At 52.3% G+C, this 5,262-nt stretch overlaps 1 protein-coding gene across 2 annotated transcripts in view; it reads right to left on the bottom strand.

The window, feature by feature from the left end:
- Positions 1–5,262, bottom strand: part of igf2bp2a (insulin-like growth factor 2 mRNA binding protein 2a) — a 607,906-nt gene that overhangs the window by 538,633 nt on the left and 64,011 nt on the right. The gene's annotated exons all lie outside the window — the stretch shown is intronic.

Below are 5,262 nucleotides of genomic sequence, written 5' to 3' on the forward strand. Positions count from 1 at the left end.
CACACCCCTGGTACACACAAACACACCCCTGGTACACACACACGTACACACACACCTGGTACACACACAAACACACACCCCCTGGTACACACACACACACACACCTGGAGTACACGCACACACCTGGTACACATGCACACACACACACACACACACACACACACACACACACGGTACACACACACACACCTGGTAGACACACACATGCACACCTGGTAGACACACACGCACACCTGGTAGACACACACGCACACCTGGTAGACACACACACGCACACCTGGTAGACACACACACGCAAACCTGGTATACACACACACGCACACCTGGTATACACACACACACACACACACCAAGTACACACACACACACCTGGTACACACACACACCTGGTATACACACACACCTGGTAGACACACACACACACATACAAACACACACACCTGGTAGCCACACACACACACACACACACACACCTGGTAGACACACACACACACACCTGGTAGAGAGACACACACACCCACACACACACCTGGTACACACACACACACACACACACACACACACACACACCTGGTACACACACACACCTGGTATACACACACACCTGGTAGACACACACACACACATACAAACACACACACCTGGTAGCCACACACACACACACACACACACACACCTGGTAGACACACACACACACACCTGGTAGAGAGACACACACACCCACACACACACCTGGTACACACACACACACACACCTGGTACACACACACACCTGGTACACACACCCACACACACACTAACCTGGTACACACACACACACAACTGGTACACACACACACACGTACACACTCACCTGGTACACACACACACGCACACACCTGGCACACACACACACACACACCTGGTACACACACACACGCGCGCGCACACCTGGTACACACACATCGCCCTGGTACACAGACACACAGCCCTGGTACACACACACACACACACACACACACACACACACACACACCTGGTACACACACCTGGTACACACACACACACCTGGTACACACACACACACACACACATACACACACACACACATACACACACACCTGTTACACACACACATACACACACACACCTGGTACACACTCACACACACCTGGTACGCACACACACACACACACACACCCCCACCTGGTACAGACACACACACACCTGGTACACACACACACACACACACACCTGGTACACACATACACACACGCACACCTGGTACACACACGCACACCTGGTACACACACACACACACGCACACCTGGTACACACAAGCACACCTGGTACACACACACACCTGGTATACACACACACGCACACCTGGTACACACACACACACACACACACACACACACACCCCTTGTATACACACACACACACACACACACACCTGGTACACACACACACACACCTGGTACACACACACACACACCTGGTACACACACACACACACAGCTGGTACACACACACACACACACACCTGGTACACACACACACCTGGTATACACACACACACACACACACACACACACACCTGGTACACACACACACACACACACCTGTTACACACACACACACACACAGCTGGTACACACACACACACAGCTGGTACACACACACACACACACACAGCTGGTACACACACACACACACACCTGGTACACACACACACACACACACACACACACACACCTGGTACACACACACACACACACACCTGGTACACACACACACACACACACACCTGGTACACACACACACCTGGTACACACACACACACACGCACACACTCACCTGGTACACACACACACGCACACACCTGGCACACACACACACACACCTGGTATACACACACACACACACACACACCTGGTAGACACACACACACACACACCTGGTACACACACACACCTGGTACACACACACACACACACACACACACACACACACACCTGGTACACACACACACCTGGTACACACACACACACCTGTTACACACACACACACACACAGCTGGTACACACACACACACACACACCTGGTACACACACACACACACACACACACACACACACCTGGTACACACACACACACACACACCTGGTACACACACACACCTGGTACACACACACACACACACGCACACACTCACCTGGTACACACACACACGCACACACCTGGCACACACACACACACACCTGGTATACACACACACACACACACACACACACACACACACCTGGTAGACACACACACACATACAAACACACACACCTGGTAGCCACACACACACACACACCTGGTAGACACACACACACACACCTGGTAGAGAGACACACACACCCACACACACACCTGGTACACACACACACACACACACACCTGGTACACACACACACCTGGTACACACACCCACACACACACTAACCTGGTACACACACACACACGCACACACTCACCTGGTACACACACACACACACACACCTGGTACACACACACACACACACCTGGTACACACACACACGCGCGCACACACCTGGTACACACACATCGCCCTGGTACACACACACACAGCCCTGGTACACACACACACACACACCTGGTACACACACACACGCGCACACCTGGTACACACACACACACCTGGTACACACACACACACACACATACACACACACCTGTTACAAACTCACACACACCTGGTACACACACACACACCCACCTGGTACAGACACACACACACCTGGTACACACACACACACACACCTGGTACACACACACACACACACACACACACACACCTGGTACACACACACACACACACACACACCTGGTACACACACACACACACACACACACCTGGTACACATACACACACGCACACCTGGTACACACACGCACACCCACACCTGGTACACACAAGCACACCTGGTACACACACACACCTGGTATACACACACACGCACACCTGGTACACACACACACAAACACACACCCCTTGTATACACACACACACACACACACACACACACCTGGTACACACACACACACACACACACAGCTGGTACACACACACACACACACACACACCTGGTACACACACACACACACACACACACCTGGTACACACACACACACACACACACCTGTTACACACACACACACACACACACACACACACACACACACTAACCTGGTACACACACACACACACCTGGTACACACACACACACGCACACACTCACCTGGTACACACACACACGCACACACCTGGCACACACACACACACACCTGGTACACACACACACACACACCTGGTACACACACACGCGCGCGCACACACCTGGTACACACAAATCGCCCTGGTACACACACACACAGCCCTGGTACACACACACACACACACACACACACACACACACACACACACACACCTGGTACACACACACACGCGCACACCTGGTACACACACACACACCTGGTACACACACACACATACACACACACACACACACACACACACACACGTTACACACACACACATACACACACACACCTGGTACACACTCACACACACCTGGTACGCACACACACACGCACACACCCACCTGGTACAGACACACACACACCTGGTACACACACACACACACACACACCTGGTACACACACACACACACCTGGTACACATACACACACGCACACCTGGTACACACACGCACACCTGGTACACACAAGCACACCTGGTACACACACACACCTGGTATACACACACACGCACACCTGGTACACACACACACACACACACCCCTTGTATACACACACACACACACACACACACACACACACACACCTGGTACACACACACACACACACACACCTGGTACACACACATACACACACACACACGGTACACACACTCACCTGGTACACACACACACACACACACCTGTTACACACACAAACACACACCCCCTGGTACACACACACTTGGTACACACACACACACACCTGGTATGCACACAAACACCTGGTACACACACACACACCCCTGGTACACACACACACACACACCTGGAGTACACGCACACACCTGGTACACATGCACACACACACACACACACACACACACACACACACACACACACACACGGTACACACACACACACACACACACACCCCTGGTATACACACAAACACACACACACACACACACACTCACCTGGTACACACACACACACACACACCTGGTACACACACACACCTGGTACACACACACACACACACACACCTGTTACACACACACACACACACACAGCTGGTACACACACACACACACAGCTGGTACACACACACACACACACACACACACACACACACACACACACACCTGGTACACACACACACACACACCCCAACACACACACATACACACCCCTGGTAAACACACACACTTGATACACACATACACCTGGTACACACACACACACACTCACCTGGTACACACACACACACACACACACACACCTGGTACACACACACACACACACATACCTGGTACACACACACACACACACACCCCTGGTACACACACACGTACACACACACCTGGTACACACACACAAACACACACCCCCTGGTACACACACACACACGCACACCTGGTACACACAAGCACACCTGGTACACACACACACCTGGTATACACACACACGCACACCTGGTACACACACACACACCCCTTGTATACACACACACACACACACACACACACCTGGTACACACACACACACACACCTGGTACACACACACACACACCTGGTGCACACACACACACACACACACACCCACACACACACGTACACACACACATACACACACACACGTACACATACACACACACACCCACACCCACACCTGGTACACACACACCTGGCACACACACACACACACCTGGTACACACACACACACACCTGGTACACACACACACCTGGTACACACACACACACACACACCTGGTACACACACACACACACACACACACACACACACGGTACACACACACACCTGTTACACACACACACACACACAGCTGGTACACACACACACACACACACAGCTGGTACACACACACACACACACCTGTTACACACACACACACACACACACACAGCTGGTACACACACACACACACACAGCTGGTACACACACACACCTGG

The sequence above is a fragment of the Somniosus microcephalus genome, chromosome 4, assembly GCF_052327205.1.
Source record: "Somniosus microcephalus isolate GS21.2 chromosome 4, FLI_Smic_1.0, whole genome shotgun sequence".
Lineage (NCBI taxonomy): Eukaryota > Metazoa > Chordata > Chondrichthyes > Squaliformes > Somniosidae > Somniosus > Somniosus microcephalus.